This window comes from Monopterus albus, unplaced genomic scaffold (genome assembly GCF_001952655.1).
Source record: "Monopterus albus unplaced genomic scaffold, M_albus_1.0 scaffold205.1, whole genome shotgun sequence".
NCBI lineage: Eukaryota > Metazoa > Chordata > Actinopteri > Synbranchiformes > Synbranchidae > Monopterus > Monopterus albus.
Window position 1 is genome coordinate 902,480 of NW_018128085.1, and position 24,699 is coordinate 927,178.

At 39.3% G+C, this 24,699-nt stretch overlaps 1 protein-coding gene across 3 annotated transcripts in view; it reads right to left on the reverse strand.

Moving 5' to 3' along the window:
- sgcz (sarcoglycan zeta) overlaps positions 1-24,699 on the reverse strand; it is a 363,877-nt gene that overhangs the window by 187,383 nt on the left and 151,795 nt on the right. The window contains exons 1-2 of one of the 3 annotated variants that reach the window (XM_020618431.1): positions 8,617-8,694; positions 7,872-8,036 (exon numbers count right to left, since the gene is read on the reverse strand). The exons of 1 other annotated variant lie outside the window; for it this stretch is intronic. The gene's annotated coding sequence lies outside the window, so the exon portion shown is untranslated. Of the gene's footprint in view, positions 1-7,871; positions 8,037-8,616; positions 8,695-24,699 lie in introns of those variants that run through there. One more of the 3 variants, XM_020618430.1, reaches the window with a different exon arrangement.

Here is a 24,699-nt window from a genome sequence, read left to right on the forward strand (position 1 = left end):
GCGACACACTTATGATTTTGCCTAACTTTTAGCTTCAATATAATTTTAATTGGCAAGTTATATAGCAATTCACCCCCTATACAGTTGTCTTGGTGGGGGAAATTAGTTATAGAGATGAACTTTTGCATTCTCATTTATTATAATTTCATAATGACAAATATCTGATGAGCTGGGCAGAGCGTGGCGGAGCATTGTGGAGCAGGGAGAGAGGGCACTGGGCAGAGCAGAGTGGAGTTCCGTGCTAGCGCTATCTTACCTTGCATACTATAGCTTTAAGCTTCTCACTGCAACAAACTTTTTGATTTGCAAATAAGCTTGCATAATTACATTAATTACAACATCCTGTACATGTCTTTGCTGGCCCATTTAACATGCCATGACACAGCATGTGTGCCCAGGACTACTGAGAAAAAAATGTTTTGCAATGCAGACAGCGTTGCAGTTTGCTGTCAGACTGCTAATAGTCATCACTGTCTGTAAGCCAACATGTTCTCAGTCTGTGTAGATGGCTACCGAACTTGCAACCCATTAGCACAGACACCGGAACCTTACACATCAGGATCAGTTCCCAGCATGCATTGCACTTGGGTTAGTCTCCTTAAAGCTACATCATGTATCTTTTTAAAAATAAATTTGAAGATGAGTAGATATTCTCTGATGAAAAAGAAATTGGGGCTGATCATGAAGTCGACTTCAGATCCTTTTTTTTAGGGCAGCAGAGAACCTTATCTATACCGTTATCTATTAGTGATATTGATGTTAAATATATGACACTGGATATTAACTTGTGTTACATAAATTGAACCCTACTACAATTACCAATGTATGTATAGATTAGGTATGTTTATAAGCTATGTTGACCAAATGTAGCATGGCAGGGCTCCCAGAGATACATCCTCTGAAGGCAAAAATTGACTTGTGGGGTACATGCCATGCATGGCTCAGCAGCATTCAGCCAAGAGGCCATAATCATCCAAGTTATTGGCTTAATTAACATGGGTGAGATGTCTGTAATGACAATGATTTTCTCTGTCGGTCCCTGAAATCACTGGAGTGCCGAGTTAATTCTGAAGAGTATCTGAGCATGCAAGCCAATACCACACATTTTGCATTCATTGTATGCAAGTTGGCGCCGCAGATGGCTGCCTCAGTTCGGTACCGGAGACAAATTCCTTGTGTGTGTAACTTACTTGGCCAATGAAAGTGATTATCATTATCATCATCAGTTACTGAGCAGAGCATCTCTTCCTGATGATGAAAGTTTTTGATCTGTGTTTTTTTCTTGTACTGCATCACAAAACTCATAATCTTCAATATTAATAAACATAGTCCCATGGAAGAGGTTCTGCTTAAACAAACCGTGAGATGTTAGACCAAGCTGAATTTCATTAAAATGATCAGTATTCTACAACTGCAGAGTTATGTTGTTATCGCTGTAGACCAGCTTTGCCTGAAGACACCTGACTAAACAAAAAATGCCTTCATATAATTACTCACAAAAAAAGCTTTCTGGGCTGTGAATTACAAAGATAATTCCCAGTCCCAGCGCCCCGGTGCCCTGCTCCACATAAACATTGTAATTAATGAAGCTAAACAAGGCGCCATTGTCTTGGTGGCATTTTGCCTATGAAAACTTGAAACACCCTCTCTTTAACTGAAAATGTATTGTAATGTATAAGTCTGGACACAAAGTGGCTGTTTTCACAGCAAAGTGAAGCTCGAGGACAGTGTCAGCTCAGATACAAGCATGGCAGTAGAATGGCTACACTGCAAGAAATGGATATTTCTTGCAGTGTAAAACAACAGGCAGTGTTTTGAAAGATGTAAGCATATAAAATGAAAGCAGGGAGGGGAAGGGGTCAGTGGTGGATCAGAGATACAGTATGTGACACACACACACACACACACACACACTCACAGTAGTCTAATGTTCCAGCTCATTTCGGCACAACACAACAGAGGAGCTTCAAAAGTGTGTGATCTCACACTGGTTTCACAGCCATGGGAAACAAAATCAGAAGGCCAATTTTCTTGCAACTATGGCCCAACACACCAACTTGTCTCTGTGTACAAGGGAGGGAAAGGGACAGTCAGACCATAATCAAAGCAGTGACCTCTTACCAGGTCAGAGGAGACTTGCATCCTCCATCAGCTCTAATTTGCCTGTAATGTTTTTTTATTACTGTTTTTGTCCACAATTTGGTAAACATAATTTGTAGGTGTTTTTATCTAAAGAAATTTCATGAGTGCCCATTTTCAGGAATGCTGGCCTCAGTAGGGAGTACAACCCCAGTCCTGGTGGTCTTGGTGTCATTCAGTATTTTGTGTGCAGGGTGTGTCTGCTTGCTTAAATAAACTGTGTGCATTTTTGATACACTGCAGCCACTATGTGTCTGGGTGTTTTATTTCAGATGCAGGCACCCCAGCCTTTACTCCTGATTAGCACATAGCTGGCCACCATCCTCTCCTTCCACTCCCATATAGCTCAGCATAAATCTATTTTCTGTCTTTCTTTCCCTCCATTGTTGTGTGGCTCTCTCTTCTCTTCCTTAACAGCCTAATTCCATCCCTAGCATTATTTCAATTTTAAATCTATCCATGACTATGACAGCTCAAGGTCAAGATTAATTGACACTAGTTTCAGACCCTTTCAGTCCTTTGTTAGAGATACAATCTGATCTTAGCCTAGCTTGGGTTTGTTTGTTTGGCCTGTCAAACCAAGTTCAGTTAAACAGGATTCTCTTCTGAAAGCAGTTTCTTACATCATTTTATGTCACCAGGAAACTTTGTTTACCATGTTACAATGACCTGGTTTTACTGCAGTAGCTTGTCTATTGTTCATCATGTTAGTGTTTTCAAGACCAACAATGTTTTGGTCTGTGGCCTTGGGCTCCTGAACAGTTAGTTACATACAGTAATAGGGTGAAAACATAGTCTAATGCTTTTGCAAGAATGTGTCTGGTTACATAAGTTAGTGATGCTGCATTAAAGTTCAAAGCAGCTTTACTTCTTATTGAAAACTCATCTCATATTGTTTAAGGCAAATACAAAATCCTCTGTGGGAATACAATGAAAGGAACTAAGACATAATACCTTTGTCAATGAACTTCAAAGTTGAAATTTACTTACACATCCCTGCCATACTGCAGATAAAACAGTTCTCTTAACGGTCAGTAAATTAAAGCACACCTACAGTGAAAATCCTAGCTTTGAATTATCAGTGTTGCTGCTGAAACAATGTGCCGCAACTCCACAGTTTTTGTAGTAGTAAAGTATTGTTTGAAATTGAATCAAATATTTTAATTTTAATGTCAACAGCAGTGGGGAAAGTAAGATATCAGTAGAGTTCTGCATTTCCCTTGCCTGTAAGCACAGCCTCCCTCCAGGACTGCCTCACAAACACTATATTTTTGGGTGTAAGTATTAAAGTGCAATAAGTAATCACATTATGGGCACGGTTTGCTGACGCCTGCAGTATATAAGAGATGTTATAAAATTAAATTACAAAGACTACATAATATATTTTGAGAGAGGATTTCTGTGAAAAGAACTTAAACCGCTGACATTTTTTCTTTCCTGATCAACTTACCAACATACAGTAATATCTTAACTTAATAGCAAATCAATGAGCATGTTTTTGTCATCTCTATTTCTTTCTCTTGCATCCATTATGTTCTAAATCCCACCATCCATTGCGTGTTGAAAAATGACCGGCAGCTCAAACAAATTATCATTAAAAGATTCACACTTTCATACTGTACACGGAGATATTCACGGATTTGGTGTTGCCAAATGAAAATGTGATCTTTGATTCATTTGTCTCCTCTCCTTTTTCAGTCACCCCCCTCCTGTCTCTCTCTTTTTGCATCTCTCATTAGAAAGACTCAAAGTTTGGCACAGAGGAGAGGAGGTAGGGCTGCAGGGGTTGCAGCTGGTACCCTGGAAGAGGATCTGGCACAAGACAAAAAGAAAAAGAGCAGAGAAAAGAGGAAATTGGGAAAGAATAGAAAACTGGAGATGGACAGATGGAGGGCAGAATGAAATAGAGGGCTGGAGGGAGGGAGAGAAAGAGATAATGATGATGAGATTTCAGCTGGGCAGAATAGCGCTACGGGCTAGATAGAAGTGAAACTGATTGGGCTGAGAGAGTTATGGGAGGTGAACAGAGAGATAGGGCAAGAGATAGATAAAGGGGACAGACAGCAGATGGGTACAGCCCTCTTAGTGTCAGTTGACCACTCGTTTGTCATCAAAAAGGGATTCTTAGACACAAAAGAAGGGCAGAGATGAACAAAGTACTGTAAGGAAGCAGGAGGAAAACATTTTTTGAACCTTTCTATGTCGTTTTTTCTTTCTATCTGATTTTGTCATTTGGAGTAATTCTCCATCCATTGCTCTGCACTCCTAATGTCCCTCACTCTGGTCATTCATGCTTTGTTCTCTAGAGCTAAGTATTTATTAATCAATCACCTGCCATTAAAACAATATGATGGTACTTTTAATGACTTTTCCTGCTTTGAGCAGTCTGTAGTAATTTTTGCTGGTCAATGTATGTCACACTTCTGCATTTTCACAACCTGAAACAAGGAAGGTTTGGTGACTGTGAATCAGTGTTTTATGCAGGGGAATACTATGATGGGTGAAGCTCGGCAAAAACAATTATGATTGGTCAAATTTGCAGAAAGGTTGCCTTATGAACAAAATTACATGGTGGCATAGAATCCAAGGGGATTGGTTTAATTAATGATAATTGATAGGCCTGTGCTCAGACTGAGTTTCAAAGGTGTGAAAAAACGCAGCCCACTCTGTTCATTTCTATGGGGGATTGCGTTCACCACAGCCCACACCACCACAGCAGGGGCCTCTGGTAAAACGAGAGCAAAAAAGTTGGATCTGGTTCAGCTTTTGATACACCAGATGGTGACACTATCAGGAAAAGGCCAATCACATACTGGGCGCAGTCTTTGTTTATATTGTTAGCATGAGCATTCGCTGCTATTCACTCTCAAATCTGGACCACAGTTAATGCACCACAATGACACGCCATGTGTTTTTGTTAGTTTGGGTATAGTGTTTTTAATCTATCAATGCCAACACACTCATGGTAGAAACTGGTGCAGCACAGCTAACCGAAACACACCAGAAACTAGTGTGCTGGAAACATGAACAAAGCCACTCACTTCAAATTGTCACAATGTGGCCGTATTGTACATGCCTAAAAACTCCCTCTGCAATGCCCCACCCCCCTGACCAACGCAGCCTCTTGCATGAAAACAATGCAGGGAGTTGTGTTTTGCCCGACTTAATGTGCACATAGCGTAACACAACCTTAAAAAATAATGCATTTTTTAAACTCTTTTTATAACCTAAGCTTGTCTTCAACTATATTGACTGGTGTATATGTAGGTTACAGGGTATTTTACATGCAAGCAGTTGCACATCCAGAAGACACTGAGCAACATTAGCATTTTTTCTTATGTTGTGCTATTGGCCAGCTGGCAAATTGAAGTCCAATAGTCACTCTCCTTTAGCCCTGTTTTAGGTCAGCACTATTTCTTGAGGAATACTGTATATCTGGCTCTTTAGATACTAAATGATCCTGTGTGTTCATCAGCTAGTTGCTTGGTGTGTCTATTAGCCATGTGATGCTGGGCAGATAGAGTCACTATATTGTTTTATCAGGTGTCTGCTGTGGCCAAGCAATGAGGTTATAAGTACAGTGACACTGAACCAAAACAATAAAGTTGAGGGGTGTTAAACCAAACCAATTAGCTGAAAGATATTAAAATGCTCCATAGAGTTGAGGGAAAACTGAGAACTGAATGAGAGTTCACCGTGGTTTTATCTCTACAAGGGACACCTTTGACATTGCACATAATTAATAATTAATCATCCTTAGTAATGTAAAACTATTGAATTCAACAACTGCAATTTTTCAATACATGATGTCACAGATGACGTTATTGGTAGTGCAGCATAAAGTCAACATTGAAGATCGGTGGTTTTCAAACATTCATGTTTCCAGTTTCACGCAATGTTCAATTAAAGGTATTTGTGAAAGTTGCATAATGATTCCTCCAGCAAGAAAAACACTGATGTGTCAAAGAGAATTTCTCTCAAGTAAGACACACACACACACACACAAATATGTATACTCCAATCAGATGTACGTATGTAGTTGGCATTCGGCCCAGACATTCGTCTTTCTGTGGTCAAAATGTGCTAGACTGGACCAGCTCAGCCTAACCCAGGGTCAGCACCATACAATCCATCACAAACCTCTCTCTATCTCTTTGGGCTCCATCAGCCCTCGCTCTCCTCATTTGTCTTTCCCAGCCACTGTCTCCTGCTTTCTGTACCTGACTACAAATGCAGCACAACTTAAGGTCAGCAGCATGCTCTACATCACATCTTTTCCTCTCTGCCGTCATCTCTCTGGCTCAACTCTGTCACGCTTCCAATCTCTGTTATTTATTTTTTCCTTGTTTTGCACCTTCATCCCTTTCAGTTTGCCATATGTTTCTTGCCCTCTTGCTCCTTTCCTCACTCCACCTGTTTTGGCTTTTCTCTCCCCTTATCTTGCTTTACTCCATCTCTCACTCTCTTCCTTTCCTTCTGTTCTGTCTAGTAGCCAGCAGAGCCCCAGGGTTAAAACATGCTGGCATCCACTAGTCTGCCAGGTGCATGTACTGTATGTGTGTGTATGTACTGAGGAGCGGGTAGCATCATTACACAGCAGACATCTGTAGTGCGTGTGTGTGCAATTCCTGTGTCTGTTTCGTATAAAATGTCACATAACATACGAGAGATGCCAGTTAACCAGCAGTAGGCTCTTTGCGTGGGATGAACTATGTGTTTGTGTATGCCAAATGCACTATATTGCTGTAGGACTGTTATTTACTTGATGTCTGTATACAATGGCTGGTGTTCACAAATTTATTACTGACCATTAAACGTACCCTGTCAGTGTTTCAACCACTTGTAGAGCTATGGAGCAATGTTTTCATGAGTGAGTCCCCATTTTGTTTGTACCTCATGAACAGCCACTCAGTGGGTTGGCCCCTAATCACAGGGTTGGCGGTTCAGTCCCTGGCTTCTCCAGTCAAAGAGTCCTTGGGCAAGACGCTGAACCCCAAGTTGCTGCCGGTGGCCTTGTATAGGTGTTCATCAGTATGTGTAAGTGAATGTGTGAATGGGCAAGAACTGTAAAGCACTTTGAGTGCTAAGGTAGAAAAGAACTATTTATTCAAATATTGGCTCTGCAAATGTTTTGAGGAAGGATGTACAATCAGCTTTTTTACTAAGTTACACAGTATAATGGACTAAGAAACAATGCTTAAAAATATGACTTCATTTACAATTTAAAAAACACCATTTGGTTACCTTACCCAGGCTGACATCTGGTTGAATCCTAATTTATCCTTTGTTGGTATCTTATATTGTCTACCCCTGAAAATGTCACAGTACATACTAGGCCACCCAAGTTTACCCCATGTATAGAGAGTTGAAGTAATGTCATCACATCTGGTAAAACTCTGTTCTACCAAGCTCTCGTTGAGCATTTTTTTCATTGGCCATTGTAAAAAAACTAAATATCTTCCTCAGGGTATTTTTCCCTAAAACAAGCCACCAACCACTACAGCAATTACTACTGAAAGTTGAAACCTTTGTGGTTTTAACAAGCTTAATTAACGATTTTTTTTTTTATGAATCAGAAAAACTACACTGATCCCATGATCCCATGATCGCTTTGCAGCACGGCAGTATGGACGTTACACATATTATGCATTGTTGTTATTTACTAGACTCTTCTGGACTGCGGCAGTCCAAGTAGCACAGCGTTAACTGTGTGTATTTGATATTAATCTCACCTCTCTCAACTTTTTAAGTTGTAAAAAACCTAAGAAGATGTGTGGTTACAGCCATCTCTCAACTTGGGACCTCAGTTCAATTCTCCCACCAGTTGACTGGCACAAGCTGGTGACGTTTCAGCCATGATGAGCTCAGGCTTCTGGAAAATGATGTTCATTAAAGCCCTGTAAAAACAGAAATATTATGTTAATGTCAATAAAATGTTGTTTTAAAGTTATAAATCATTTTAGTTTGAGCAAATGTTGTGAAACTCACAACATATTATTGGAAATGGCTGTATTCCAAGGCTCGATTTTTAATAATTAGCCAGATTATAAATCTCAGTGGGATTTTGAAAGAGGTTTTCTTTTTTTCTGGATCAAAACCAGGTTTCACAAGTTCCAGTTTCACTTCGGCTCTTTATTACTGCATTCCTTCTACTGGAACCTAACCTAGCAGGCAGTCCTGCTTTGTTTTCCACAGTATTTTCTCAGTGTCGGTCTCTGTGAGAGGAGCTGCAACCCTCTCACACACAGTCAGCTGAGCAGAGGGAGAACAGACACGGCGAAGGATAACTTCACAGTGCATCAGCCAGTAATGGAGATTGTATGAGCAGTTTATCAAACAGCTCTTGAACAAGCATGATTGAAGTGTGAAAAGCAGATACCTAACTAATCATGGGCGACTGCTCTGTGTGCACCCCCTCCCCCCACATGGAATTTGATTTTAGTACTATCGCCTGAGAGCTGGCAAAATTTAGCTCACCTCCAATGGGAGTGCACGGCAGTAGAATCAAATGCAGAACCATTGACGAGCATTACTTGGCTCAAAACATTCCAGTAGGTTCCTATAATAGAAAAACCTCTTATTTGTTAACAAGTTCACTTACATTACTGTACATCAGCAGTTAGTGTTATATGTGTTTAAATGTGTGCTTCTGTGTATTTGTTGGCTGTCGGTGGATCATTTGTGCAACATTCGTTTGTTTTATAGGGCACTTTAGCATTCATCGGATATAGAACTATTTGATTAGCTTATTCTTCCACAACTTTAATATGCATTTGGTGTCCCACCAATGACAATCATCAGTCTCACTGTCATGGTGGCCATAACAGTCCAGACAAAATCAAACACACATTAAACTGCTTATTGGATATGAGAATCTACACAATATAATGCAGTTGTTAACACTGTCAATCCAGCTGCTAGTTTACTGCCTGCCAAATCACAGGTTTTACTGATTAGTGGTCAAAAGCAGACACACAAGCAACCAAATATAAAAAGGTCACGTCTCAGGTTCTCTCTCTTTTTGTTATTGCCACTCTGTCCGCTCCCTGTGTTAACAGCACCAATGGTGATGCCACTGGTGAAAAGGGTTTTTGTTATGTCTTAAATGAAATCAGCATGAAACCACATCTTGACACAGAAACACACTCCCTGCACACACACAAACATACAGATACTAAGAAGCTTTGGGCACACACTTGCATCCCCCCACCACACACACACAACACACACACCATGATTAAAGACCAAGGCCATCTGGCGCTGTAAAGAGAGCAAGGAAAGCACCCTCATGGATGCTGATGCAAGCGTGGAGACATGTCCTTTATATCATCCTTTCTTTCCTTCCTTGGTTCTTTACTTGCTGTTTGCTCACTTGCATCCTCCACTCTCTATCTCATCCTCCCTCTGTCTGTTATCTTCCTTCCTCTGTGCATTCTTCCCTGATGTTTTGTAATGGATGTGGGAGATAACCTGTGTACTTAGTGGGTACTTCTTTTCAAGCCAGCAGCACCAAACAAATGCTCAGGCAGATTCCTCCAGCTGTTGCTATGAAACTAATGAAAATATCCGTGAAGCACAGCAGCCTTTCACTAAAAGTTAGCGTATTATTCATACTGAACACTAAACACTTCTGGGAGTTTACATTTAAAAGCGAAGAAATGTGAAGTGAATGCTGAAAAGAGGTTCCCAGAAAGAAGCTGAAAATGTAAAAGTGTATAAAAATTAGACTTTATAAATAGGCTTTCCAAGTATAATGGTTTGCAATTATTGTTACTTTTACCAAGGACATCCAATCACTAACTCTAAGGTATTTAGTTCCTCTGCTTTTTTTTTCCTGGAAGTGGTTTTTAAAGGTCTCCCATTAAGCTTTTTGTGTTCCATTGCAATTAAAAAACTACTCTTTCAACTTTGGACATTTTGTACTCTGTAAGAAAAATCAAATATAAGTGATTTAAAAAACCCTCCGGCGCATAGTGGTCACTGCAGTGGACAGCTATTCAAAAGTCATTTTGTCCTAAATGCACTGGTTTCAATGGTGGAACTGCATATCAGCCACTAGAGTGCTCTCTACTGCACCACTCCATTGGGGTTTATTCAGTGGTCAGTCATTGTAACTGCAAGTGAATTTCCTCTGAATCCAAGATGGCTGACAGTAAGCCACACTTGTTGACTACTGCTGGAATATCCTGTCAGACCTTCTATTCCAAAAGAACCCTAGAGGTAAAAAAAAAAGAAGATCAGATATAGTAACATCTAAGTAATAATATTACACTGCTCAAAAAAATAAAGGGAACACTTAAACAACACAGTGTAACTCCAAGTCAATCACACTTCTGTGAAATCAAACTGTCCACTTAGGTAGCAACACTGACTGACAATCAATTCCACATGCTGTTGTGCAAATGGAATAGACAACAGGTGGAAAGCATAGGCAGGTAGCAAGACATCCCCAATAAAGGAGTGGTTCTGCAGGTGGTGACCACAGACCACTTCTCAGTTCCTATGCTTTCTGGCTGATGGTTTGGTCACTTTTGAATGCTGGCGGTGCTTTCAGTCTAGTGGTAGCATGAGACGGAGTCTACAACCCACACAAGTGGCTCAGGTAGTGCAGCTCATCCAGGATGGCACATCAATGTGAGCTGTGGCAAGAAGGTTTCCTGTGTCTGTCAGCGTAGTGTCCAGAGCATGGAGGCGCTACCAGGAGAACTAGACAGCACTGAGAGTTCACACTTCTGCCAAGGGGCGACTCTGTTTCAACATGCCATAAAAGCAGTATTCCCATGATAGTAAAGCAACATTAGAAGGGTCAACCTCATAATTTTACTTGACCATGAAACCCTACTGCTGGCAATGATGCTAATATTATTATTATTAGTTTGAAAGTTATTCAAGAAAAAATGACAGGCATGACACTCATTGGTTTAGGGGTGAAATGTGGACTGCAGGAAAAGTGGTGAAGACGTCACATTTCTTCAAGTTTGTGTTCTGCTTGTTCAACAGCTGTTTGAAAAACTGCTCATACAGTCTCTGTTACTGGCTGACTGTTGCACTTTGAAGTGTAAGCAGAGACCAATACAGAAAAATACAGTGGAAAAGCAAAGTAGGATGTCAACCCGTTAGGTTATACTGGGTGACGGTAAGAAGGACGACGTTTACCGCTCGTTAGGTTCAGAAAAAAAGCAGCTATAATGTGCAGCTGGAACACTGGTATCCTCACCAACAGACTACTGTGCACTGAATGAGATGTAGCTGCCTGTCGATAGAGCTAGCCTGGTCAGATAACAAGAACTCACATCTCAGAAAATCTTGGGACAATTGTCTAAACTAGCATTACAGACTGGCCACATATTCTCAATCCAAGTGGTAACTTTATAACCTGAAAATGTCAAAACGGCTTTAACCCTCTGGCGCATAGTGGTCACTGCAGTGGACAGCTATTCAAAAGTAATTTTCTCCTAAATGCACTGGTTTCAATGGTGGAACTGCATATCAGCCACTAGAGTGCTCTCTACTGCACCACTCCATTGGGGTTTATTCAGTGGTCAGTCATTGTAACTGCAAGTGAATTTCCTCTGAATCCAAGATGGCTGACAGTAAGCCACACTTGTTGACTACTGCTGGAATATCCTGTCAGACCTTCTATTCCAGAAGAACCCTAGAGGTAAAAAAATATGATGATATACAGTAACATCTAAGTAATAATATCATTATTTTATTTTTGAATTTTTTGTTTCCAATAAGTAGTAAATTGCAATTAACCATGTGTCCAATAAAGTGGACATCATGCATCATCAAGTATATTTCTGACTCAAGTCATGTAATAGCTTCACCTTATCTTGTGACTGTTTTGGTTGTAAATCAGTATATTTTTGCTGTATTTTATAGGGTATTCATTTAAAAATGGATAGTCTTGTGCAGTTGTATTTTGTGTGAGTAACACTTATCATTTTGTCATATTTTGTAGACTGCAAGTGCAGCAAAGAATAAGGAAGCCTATAGAATAGTCCAGGAAATTCCCTCCGACTCCAGTGATGATGATTGTAGTGACAGTGATGAAGAGTGGCTGCCAGAGAACAATAGAGACATAGGAGCTGAGGATGATGAAGGAAATGCAGTCACTCAGGATTCAAACAGTCAGCATGCAGATAGGCAGGATGATGAGGGCCAGGATGCAGAGGGAGGTCAGCTTGATGAGGGAGCTGTGAAAGATGTGCACATGGTACCTGGCACTCAAGCCTGCAAAAATGTCTGGAAATTCCAAGACAATGACTTTAATGGAGACTTGCCTCCTCTTCTAGGAGACTGGAAATTAAATGTTGAGGGAAGAGATCCAGTAGATTTCTTTAGGCATCTGTTTCCCGCAGATCTCATTGATGATATAGTGCACAACACCAACTTGTATGCTCTCCAGAAAGGGAGAGAAAATCTGGCTGTGACAAGAGAAGAAATGCAGATTTTTTTAGGGATCAACATGGTCATGGGGTACATTCGGTACCCTAGGGCACGAATGTACTGGTCTAGTGAGGATGGCCTTCATCTCAGATTAATTGCAAACGCCATGTCTGTGAACAGATATGATCAAATTCTGGGTTACCTGCACTTTGTGGATAACTATACTTGACAGCCAGCAAACACCTGCACTTCAGGAAACATTCAAGGCTGCAGCAGACCCTGAAGAATTTCAGTCCATTGATGAGCAAATCATTCCCTTCACAGGCCTTCTGTCCATCAAACAATACATGCCAAAAAAGCCCAAACCCTGGGGAGTGAAAGCATGGGTGAGGGCAGGGACCTCAGGCTATATGTACAGATTCGACGTGTACCAGGGCTCTGCAAGACGTGATCGCGTCATTTGGTTGGGAATGGCTGGAGATGTAGTGATGCGCTTTTGTGATGACATAAAGCACAAAAACCACAAGGTCTTTTTTGACAACTACTTTTGCAACATTTCACTCATTGAGGCCTTGAAAGACTGTGGCATCTATGGCACAGGAACATGCAGAGCAAATAGGCTGAAGGGAGCAAATCAGAAACTCAAGAGCGAACGACAACTGAAAGAAGAGGGCAGAGGAGCTTGCTGTGTTGTCAGTGATAATGCAAACATCAGTGTCACACGTTGGCTCGACAGTTCAGTCGCAACTGAAAGAAGAGGGCAGAGGAGTTTGCTCTGTTGTCAGTGATAATGCAAACATCACTGTCACACTGTGGCTCGACAGTTCAGTCATCCACATGGCCTCGTCCTGTGCTGGCCAGTCCCCTGATGCTTTACAATCAACACATGGGTGGGGTTGATCTCATTGACCAATGTGTGGCAATGTATCCCCACAGATGTAGGAACAAGCGGTGGTACATCGGAGTGTTTTTTCATTTTTTGGATGTGACCATGGTAAATGCCTGGCGCCTCTACCTGATGTCTGGATTGGAAAAGATGAATCTCCTCTTCTTCAAAGCTTCTGTAGCTCGTGCACTGATAAATGCTGGCTCCCTCCAGCAAAGCAGAAGAGGAAGACCCAGTGCAACCCCACCTCCAGTGAAGCACTTAGCAGTCACTAAAGTACCCCATGAGGTCAGGTTTGTACAGGAAATCACTGGCCCCAACTCACTGAGGTGAAAAATGCAAACCGATGCCACGATGCTGCATGCACTCGAAAGACCAAATACATCTGCATGCAATGTTGTGTGCCACTGTGCCCTGGATGCTTTGTCAACTTTCATGCTGTAATATGCAGAGCATATTACAGCAGTGTTCAGAGAAAACATATTAATGCTAGTATAATGACATGGTAATACCAGTTCTACATCCATAAAGAGGTATGAAGACTCAGAATAATGTTCTTCTTATTGGAGATATTTTGAAACCTAGACTTAGCTTTAGGTATAAGCTTCACATTTGTGAGTGTTGTTTATTTTCCTGTTCAGGCCTAAACAATAGGCCAATGAAATGTTAAAATGTGTGAAAATGTTTTTCAAAGCATAAAAAGAAATAATTGTTTATGGATTTGCCATAAAACACAATTTAATTCATTTTTACATTAAGTTCATACTGTTTTATGTTGGGTGCTCAGGCGCATCTAGTCCACTCGAGTAGACGTGTGTAACTCTCTGGAAAAAATCACATTTTTGAAAAAAAGTGAATATTAGTTTTTTTTCATGCCCTAATAAAAATAGAAACACTAAAGAAATTTTTTTTGACTCAGGCTTTCATAATTCATGCATCAGAAGGTAAAGAGTAGGAGGAGCTAATGTGTTTTGTTAAAAATGAAAAAAGCTTGAAAGTCGGTGGTGCTCAGCTTAGCTCCCCAAGACTAAAACAAGATAAAAACATATGGATTCAGTGACAGTTGGAGATTCAGAACTAGGTTTTAATAGAGACACTGAATGAAAATGGCATACTGTATAGTATAGTCAGCTGTTGCTCTCTGATGGTGTAGCAAAATCACATTTCATGCAAAAGAAAATATATGAAATAGATGAACTGTTGAGAAAGCTGATTCTTGAGTCCAAACAAAGAAAGCGGGGACATTATTTCATTTCTGGCATGTCTGCACTGGCTTCCATACAATTAGAGAACTTGTTTTTAAAATGCTATCAACTGTTTATAATATAAATCATTCATGGTCTGTAGTCTCATTGCTTAGTATAGTACCTTGAGCGCATTTTTCATTGCTCCTGTACATTTCATTATGTTCATACTCTCACTAGTCATAATTTCACCCCAAGTTAACTGCTGCAGAGTTAAACCAGTCTATGCTTTACTAATCTAGGGAACAGTGTATTTTAATGTGCCAACATACAGTATATGCTAATCACAAGGAATGTGATGCTGAACATCACCTTAAATGCAAACATCTGTCCCTGAGGCCAGAGAGGAGGAGTTAATTTACATGATTAATTATCTATACCTAACAAGCGCTGGCAGTGTTCAGGGCTCCCAGAGCTCCTCAGATAGCGTGATGATGATGTGTGTGTGAGTTCAGCATTCAACACTATACCAGACTTCACAGTCTAGTCAGGTAATGATCTATAATTAATGGCACAGTCTACTTTTGCAGTCTTATCATTTCATTAGGTATAGGAAAAGTCAGTGCCAATTCAATTTCAGCTTTTGAACTAATTGAACTTTTAATATTTGTCTGTAATGTATTATAGATAGGATGTGCAGGGGGAATGTGTGGCTCATTTTCTGGAAACATACAGTAATTCATTTTTGTGTGAGTGCATGCTTACCTCATCCAGACATTACAGTTAGTATCAAAGTATCACAAACAGCATGCTTCAGTGAAGGAACAGGCTGCATAGGACAAAAGAAGGGAACAAAATTAGACAGCCTCAGCAGACCACCAATAATGCTGCAGCGGAGCCCCCTCTCTCCATCTCTCTCTCCCTCATTTTCAAACTGACTGGAGACATAGACTGGTTCATTACCTGTAATGTGGCATAATAGCAGCTTCCACATGAGGCATATACAGTACACTACAGTATGTGTGGGCAGCTGGGTGTGAATACTCAAGGGTGCCCATGTGTGCAATGAGTATACATTATATTTCTTCCAGCGTGTGTGTTTGTGCATGTAACAGGCTGTGTGACAGTGCCAGTACTATGATTAGACAGACATCAGAGCTTAACAAGCTTTAGATAGCATCAACACATAGGCTCCCTGGAGGGCACGCTGTCATACATCCTCATCGAGATGGAATAACATGTCTGCACATACACAGTGGATTCCATTTCAGCATCTATAAAGTCATGCTTATTCATTAGCAAACACAAACACAGACAGACATATAAAGAGTGACAGAAATTAGCAGCAAACTAAAAACCTGATTCAACCACTGAGGTCTATTGGGAAATTACTAAGAAGAAACAGAAATCTATATATAGATTGAAGTTTTGTAGCAGGAGCAATAATAATTTGCACCTGTTTGATTCAAAAACTACCATGGCCAATGCATGCTGGCTGCCTTAAAGCCATAAAGTGAAATGCAAAAGAGATGAAAAAGTAAAGACATGCATAGTTATAAGGAGCTTGTCAATTGACAAATTAAGTGACTAGCGCAAAGAAACCTCAAACCACTGACATGTCTCTGGGGAAATCAAGGCCTGTTATGACAGTTTATCTCCCCAATGCTGAGTAACTGTCAAGCAATAACCATTATCACACAAGTGAGAAATTGTAGATTTGTGTGTACATGATACATCTGTGTAGTAAGCAATCTTAAAGGTTTGTTTTAAAGAAAACAAATGCACATCACCTCTATAATAATTTATCTTAGACTTTTAAAAGTAGCTGTAATTGGCTTCCATTCATACCACAAAGACACAAAGTATTCCGACGTACAGCACAATACATGTTTAATCAACAGACTCTTACTAAAGCCCCCTCGAGCACTTTGTGCTTCAAAGGATGTTTTGAAAATATTACATTCTCTGAGTTGCCCATACATAAGTATTAGAATCGCTTTACAATGGCCAATCAACTAACCAGCTTCCTCAGGAACTAAAGACAGAAAAAAAAGAGGTTAAAATCCATTTACACTATTATATGGTAAACAGGCCTCAGCTCTACCAGATGGTATTTCAGAATGAAGCTGCAGACTGTATAAAATAAATTCCTCACTAATAAAAGGTCACTTTTCTTCAGTGTATGCTACATTGCCAGCAATAACCGATTTACAGTGGAGCAAAAAAACCAGCTAGTTGCCATCTTGAGCTGCATAACTGTACAAAATGTTCATTCATAGTGTTGCATCCTTAAGGACCCACTCGACCAAGTGAAGACATCCTCACATTTCGGCTGACAGACAGCAATTTAATACCTCTTAGCCACTGTGTCATTTCAACAACCAGCATAATAATTAGTCTCAGGCAAAACACTGTGCTGTTGTCTAGCCACCTTTAGAGCTCACTCATTGTTAATTTTCTCTATGAATCATAGTTGACTGGTATTGTAATCAAGTCATCTCTCATTGTTTTACTACAATAAAATAACACAGAGAGAGAGAGAGAGACAAAGGGAATAAATAGGGGTCTCAAGTTGCTGTGTGGGAGTGTGTGAGAGGAGATTGGACCCATACATCATAGAAAATGCACAGGTAAGACAAATCTAATACTGTCCCAACAATATATGAACAAATTTTAAATCATGCTCCTGCGTTTCAGTTTAACAGAGCATATAAATAGGAACACCAAAGAATAAGTTAGGTGTGTGAAAATGAGGACATGTTTCAATAACGAAATACAAACACAATTAAGATATTCTCAGTAGTAAAGCAAAAAAAAAATGGATCAATGTAAATTATTATATAAGAATCAGAAATCAGATCCTCATGACAGCTTCTGCCAACCTGAACATGTGTGTGTACATGACTCTGGCAGCGTATGTGCATTTTAAAAGTATGTACTTGCAAGTAGGTGTGTTTGTTCATACAAGTGTGCATTTTAGAAACAAGGCATCAGTGAGTATGTGTGTTCCTGAAGAGCAGGGTGAAAGTTTGTGTGTTTTCTCAAGCCCTGCCAAATGTTTTCTTTTTAGTTGTTGTTGCCAGTGCCTGCTGTTGGCTCCACTTGTGCCATGAAAAAGACACACACAGGCGCATACACTTTTGCAACTGTCTCACCTCAGTGCAAACACAAAGAGAAAGGACATGCTTCAAATGGTGAGAGTTTAAAAGACCTGAGGAGCAAGTATAGGATATGCAAAACAGTAACTGTGGAGAGGGAACAAAAGAAGTCAAATTTGAGTGAATGGATGGATCGTAATTATCAGTGGGTTCAGAAGCACAGTGGAAACTTTTGGATTGCAGCTTTTGAAGTAAACTCCTAAAAAGATTCATAATCTTATGTTGTCGTAAAGGACAAAATAATTCCTTTCATCAATCCTGACTTCTCTTATCTCTTTCTCTTTCCTTTGTTGTCTCCACTGGCCTGAGCTTGTTTCTCTTTACCTGTAGGAGCCCAGATATGCAGATACATATATTTGAGTAACTGTGACACTGCAGCACAAAAAAGATGAAGGTCTGAATATATTTCAGCACAATATCCTTGTACTTACTGACTTTCTCTTTCATTCCCTGCCTTATCAAAACAACACTTTCCTGTTCCTCACTAAGTTTTTGCCTCTCTATGTCATGCAGCTGTGAATGAGGGTGAGCTGGCACTGCCTGAAAACACAGTACAACTAGTCACTTAACCCAGCACTCAGTCTTACAAGGGATAGTATGTCTTGTACATCACACCGTGTTGAATGTTGGGACAGGGGTGCCATTTTGGGAGAAATGCAGCGGTATGTTTCCCTGATGTGTTTTTAATCATTTCTCACCAACAGTGGAGGTCTATGGCACAGAGGATTAAGCTAATCTGGTACTGACACACTGATGGCCATTAACTGTGAGTGTGTTAGTCTCTGTATGGAGATTGAGGAAAATACTATTAATATAGAAAATGACCGGCCGTATCCCTTAAAGTGTGGTTGGTATAAAGAGACCACTTCAGTTTGACACATTGAATAGCCCTTCTTTGGCAGATGGAACACCAGAGGTGCTGTTTAAACCATGGTATATAAAGTCATAGTAATAAGGTCATATAAAGTCTAGGTAATAAGGTTTAAGAGATTCACTTTGTATGAGACTACACAAGTTTAAATCCCAAATTGCAACTTAACTGTGGCGAGCATGTGTGTGCACTCACACTTAATGCAATTGCTGTTTTGGGAAAACTGTGTAAAAATATAAAAGCGTTTCGACAAATACTCTTGAAAACCACTTACCCTCTATGATCAGCAGCATTGGTTAATTACCACTGGGAAATCTGTGTACAAATGACCAGCTGACCTTTTACAGTAATTCTCTTGGCATAGTATTGATCACACACAAGAATTTACTACATGATTGTTTCACATCACTGTTGTGCTAATGACAGCTTCTTGGTGTGGCAAGAAGAGAAACAGAGAATGGCAGAACACAGACAAGGAAGAGAGGGGGAAAAGATCACCTCTAAAGTTATGAAAAAGATGATGAGATAAGCAAAGAAAAGACAGTAGAATCACTAAAATAAGAGAAGGTACAGGCCAAAGCAAAGGTCATTAAGAACCAATTTTTTTTTCTAAGGAATATGTGAATTTTCGGTAACACTTTACAATAATGGTACAATTCCTAGGCTTAATTCATGATAAGTTAATGTATTTATTAATGGTAAGTCATCATGAATTAATCACGAATTCCTATATATCACTATGAATTCAATTTGGTATTAACTACTTAATTCACTCTAACTTCATCAGTAGTTAAGAAACCCTAATTCATGGTTACTTCATACATTAATTAATACACCACCCTTTGAGCGTGATTTTAGAAATGCTTGTTCCGGGGCCATGGCATCCTTTTAGCCTGATTTTAGAAATGCTTGTTCCGGGGCCATGGCATCCTTTTAGCCTGATTTTAGAATTGCCTGTACCGGGGCCATGGTTTTGATCAGCTTCTTTTATGACTGAAGTACGTTTTATATTCGATCATATAATTTATGTTTTTTTAAACCAAAATAATAATAATAATCTGGATGCAGCTGCACATCTGCCTTATTTCATTTTTGGAGTAACTTTTTTTTTTTTTTAAGTGTGTTGCTGACGGAATTTTTACATAAACTCAGTTATTGTAACCAAATTTTGTGTACATGCTCAGAATCTAAGATTTACTGTGACAGTCAATGGACATTGTACCTCTAGGAGGCATCAGAATCTTAAAACGTTCATCTCATAAATTTTTTCTAAATATTACATGACATGGTTATTGTCATGTCTCAGTCAACAGATAAAAAGTGCTTTTGATATTTGTGGATTTTATATGTAAGTTTTGAAAATATTTGACAAAGCACTCAAAACTTCAAAAACTTGTCAGTTATACAGAGATCACTGTTTTTGCAACATCTTACAATATATGAAGAAGCTCTGCCTCACTGCAACCAATGGTCAATTACAAAGTCCATCACTTTTAAAAAAATGTGTAAAATCAAGTCTCAAAACCACTAAAGTTTTTGTTCAGTGCTTCCAGTACTGAGTCACAGATTGGTTAGAGTCTGGAGATCAAAGTGACAATACACAATCTGGCATAACATGTGATGTACAAACATCATAAAAGAAGCTGATCAAAACCATGGCCCCGGAACAAGCATTTCTAAAATCAGGCTCAAGGGTGCCATGGCCCCGGAACAAGCATTTCTAAAATCACGCTCAAGGGTGCCATGGCCCCGGAACAAGCATTTCTAAAATCACGCTCAAAGGGTGGTGTATTAATTAATGTATGAAGTAACCATGAATTAGGGTTTCTTAACTACTGATGAAGTTAGAGTGAATTAAGTAGTTAATACCAAATTGAATTCATAGTGATATATAGGAATTCGTGATTAATTCATGATGACTTACCATTAATAAATACATTAACTTATCATGAATTAAGCCTAGGAATTGTACCATTATTGTAAAGTGTTACCGAATTTTCTGTAGAATATGTATACCTTAAATATTTTGTGTTAGATGATTACATCCAATTCCATAAAGGTTTGATACAAGCTGATACTACAGTACATCCTGTGGTGTGTTTGTTCTACTAATGTTTTGTACTGTATATCCATCTCATACCCATATTCAGGAATAAGTGGTATGGATAATGGAGGGAAGGATAGATATCCATCTCCTACAAATCATGTTCTACATACCTTGATCAGCCATAACATTATGACCACCTGCCTAATACTGTGTACAAAGGAGCCAGCACAGCAGTTGGTTGGTACCCGTGTCACTCTGCAGCACATTGTGCATCTTCTGTGAATCCATTTGCTTCCACTGTTCTACTGTTAGGAAGAGCACAAATGTGTCGACCATTCAGTGAAGAACTTATGTAAAAAGACTGAAAACTGTGGTCGTGAGGACAAGTTAGAGATATTTTACAACAATTCACCAGCCTCCCCACTCTAGATGTGATATCACCACTATAGCTGCTGACTCTTTCTCTTCATAAAGACAAATGTACAGTATTACTCATTTTCAACCATTTTAAGAATGATTCAAACAAACTGGAATCTTTTAAAAATGATGAAAGAAATTTAAAAGTTTATTCTCCAGTAGATCAACCTCATCATTGGTGATCCCTGGGCGTCCATGACTCTGTCACCAGTCCACTGTATGTCCTTCCTTAGACACTGTTGGTAGGTACTGACCAGGAACACCCAACAAGACCTGCAGTCTGGGAGATGCTCTGACCCAGTCGTCAGCCATCACAGTCTGGCCCTGGTCAAAGTCACTCAGATCCTTACACTTGTCTGTTTTTCCTGCTTCCAAAACATGAACTTCGAACTTCGAGAACTGAATGTTCGCTTGCTGCCTAATGTACCCCACACACTGACAGGTGCCACTGTAATGAGATGATCAGTATTATTCACATCACCTGTCAGTCATCATGATGTTATGGCTGATCAGTGTACACCTGTACTGTAATATAAGAACTGTGTCAGAGACATCATGTAATACATTTGTACAGACTGTATAGTACCTCATCCAAAAAATGTAATGAATCATATAACTGTGCTTTGTGGTGGCAGTCATGATGAGATCCAACTAATCACCTGGGCAACAAGGATATCTCTTTGCTTTTGTCAAGACAACAACAACAAAAAAAAAAAAAACAGATGATCACTGCTCAATGCAGCAGTTAGAAAGTCACATTTAAGGAACAAGATCCTACTGAATTAGAACTTGGATAATGAACATAATAATGTGTTTCATTTGAAGTTTTTGTCAATATCATTTTAAATTGGTTAAATATGTTGTGGAGAGGGTGCCAGCCAGGAAATCTGTGTAGATCAGGCAAATGGTCAGACTGCAAAACTAACTTTGAACTTGTTTTTGTACAGCAAATAAGTCACCATAATTCCAGAGCATTATCAGAAGAGTTTATAATCATCCTTATACTGAAAGCAGGCATCCAGTTGGCCATGTACCACAAAACTCAAGATGAAAGCCCTGTGAGTTAGAGGGAAGGTGGAAACAGACAGAATGTACTGTTCAGAAATCAAAAAAAAAGGAGGGAGTAGGGCAAGAATGATGTGCAAATAAAGAGACTGTCTTGACAGCTGCTGTTTGGACGTATGCTTCCTCAGCATTATGAAAATTGATGCACACACTTAATGTGGCAGCATGAGGTAAAGACAAATGAGGAAAGTTTGGCATATCCTGAAGTTACTGGTTGCTTTTCAGAATTGCACAACTTTCAGACAAGTTTCTGTTTACAAAAGTAAAGACTGAATAGAATCTGATTTTCACTTGTGAACATGTTCAAAACACCATCTGGAAAGAATTATAAAGCCATCTTACAACAACCAGACAGACACAGCGTGAGTAAGAAGTGGTCTATCTCAAGATACCCCTGCTGGAAGACTGCTGTCATCAGACTTCAAGTCGGATCGCAGTTTTTTTTTTATGATTGTGTAAGAAGTTTTGTTTTTGTTTTTTTGTTTTGTTTTTTTGAGATGTTAAAAGAGAACAAAGCAAAAGCAATAAATATGTATTCTGCCCATCATCCTTCCCTAAGAGTGCCAGGGAGGATGCTTTGATCAACTTGGATCAGGTAATGAGAGAGTTGATTAAACCATATAGTCTGTCTGGATAATTCAGGGGAAAAAGACAGCTATGCATAGTAGGGCCCAGTTCTTTGTACCTGACTTTCTATTTTGTTGTTGTTGTTGTTTGAAGCTGGTTCACTTGGAGCTGCTGTCAAAGCAAATGCCCTGGCTTGGTTTGTTTTCCAAAAGATGTAATCAAATGAAATCTTGATATAATTATGGTTTTAGATGAGAACTTGCAAGTTGTTGAAAAATCATTCAGGTCTATTCACATGATTATCACATTAGAAATTCAGATTTTGAGATACTATTAATAAAAGAACACAAGCTCAACTAAACATCTCTGGCTGATTAAAGAGCCAGAATATCCTGGCATTTAATTTGACATTAAAAGGGGAATTTTAAATCCAAATAACTAAACTTAATAAAAGATTAACTGCCGAAATAACTGTTCATGCAGTTCAAGCTACTTTTAAGGATTTTAGAGATTCATTTTCATAGCAGTTACTATAAAAGTCCCTTGCATGTCATCTGGCAAGAACCTCAACATTCATGGTTAATCATGGTCTAAGCATAGTCAATGATATCTAATCTAAGAGCGATGAAAATAGGGAAACCAACCAAACAAATGCTGATCATTGTTTCAGCTCTCTACTGATTTTGCTTTAAATTTAACTTGTGAACCCAAGACAACTTCATCCAGAATTAACAAATCCATTCTCAAGATGCCTTCAAAGAACCAAATTAACTGGATAAGAATTAACAGAATATTTTAGCTAGAAATCAGCATTATGGCTTGCTCTTGTTATAATGTTAGTTGCTGAAAGAAAAGAGAACCTTGATGTATTTTTATAACAGGACATGATAAACTTAAAGACACTTAGAATACCATCTTAGAATGAGTCACCCTGGTAACTGTCAGCTGTTGCAGTTGTTATCTTCAGTCTCATCCAGGATAACTTTAGAAAACACAATCACACTCATATTTTTACAAAAGTTAAACACCTTTTCATTTCATGTGTTTTTCTTGGTTGCTATTATTTTCTGCATTGCAGCAAAACTACGAGATAACACACAAAGAGTTATGCAGCGACCTTTGCTTTGATAACAGTTTGGCATTCACTCAACAAGATTCATAAGTAGCCACTTGAAATAGTTAATGCTTTTGAAAGATTTCTCACATGTGCTGAACACTTTTCTTTCAAGTCTAACTCATCCCAGCTGGGTTTAGCTTGGGTGACAGGATGTTTGAATAGATCTGCAGCAGTGCCACAAGCAAAGCACCCTACACACCAAAATTCATGGTGGGAACCACACATGCAGATCTATTTACCTTCTGTGCTTCGATGGTTCACAACAGCAAAGCATTTCCACTAGTCTACTGGTAATGTTCACTCCTTGTGTTTTTTTGGACCAAGCAACTGTTTTTTTTTCCTTAATGGTTTCCCTCAGTAGTCAATCAGAAAGGTCTGATTCATGCATTCTTTTCCTAACAGTTGACGTTGAGATGTGTCTGTGACTTGACTTTTGGGATGTAGCTATTGATGTGGGATCTTCTCTAAGGTGCTGTTAATTGCGATTATTAAGGCTGGTAACTCTAATGTACCTATCCTCGGCAGCAGAGGTAACTTTGGCTCTTCTTGTCCCGGGATGGTCTCATAAGAGACAGTTTCATCATAGTGTTTGATGGTTTTCATGTCAGCACTTAAAGAAACATTCAAAGTTTGATTTGATTTGATTTATTCTTTCAAGCATGTAAAGACAGTTGATATGTCAACACACATAATTTTACACATATCCAACAAATGCTAATCCAATATCAATTTGCTTATACCTAGTACATGCTTGAATGGAGTAGGAAGAAGTCAGACTTATCCAGTCCTACCCCATGACATCATCTTACCATCATTGGTTTGCAAGCAGTAAATGATTCACTTCTACACACACACA